This window comes from Octopus bimaculoides, chromosome 18 (genome assembly GCF_001194135.2).
Source record: "Octopus bimaculoides isolate UCB-OBI-ISO-001 chromosome 18, ASM119413v2, whole genome shotgun sequence".
In the NCBI taxonomy this organism is placed as follows: Eukaryota; Metazoa; Mollusca; class Cephalopoda; order Octopoda; family Octopodidae; genus Octopus; species Octopus bimaculoides.
In genome coordinates this window covers 46,500,184-46,500,666 of record NC_068998.1, presented here as the reverse complement: position 1 = coordinate 46,500,666, position 483 = coordinate 46,500,184, and positions in this window count along the sequence as shown.

Genomic DNA, 483 nt, shown 5'->3' with positions numbered 1-483 from the left:
TATATATATATATATATATTATGTATATAGATATATATATGTATGCATGTATATATGTGTATATACATCTGCACATATATATGTATATATATATATATATATGTATGTATGTATAGGTGTGTATATATATATATATATATATATGTATGTATGTATAGGTGTGTATATATATATATATATGTATGTATAGGTGTATATATATACATGCATATGTATGTATGTATAGGTGTATATATATACATGCATATGCATAGATGTAAATGTATAGATGTATATATACACATGTATATATATGTATATATGTGTATATATATGTATATATGTATGTATATATGTATGTTTATATATGTATATATGTATGTATATATGTATGTTTATATATGTATATATATGTATGTATGTATATATATATATCAATATATATATATATATATATGTATGTATGTATGTATATTTTGGATTTGGTTTGCAAGATTCGTGTTA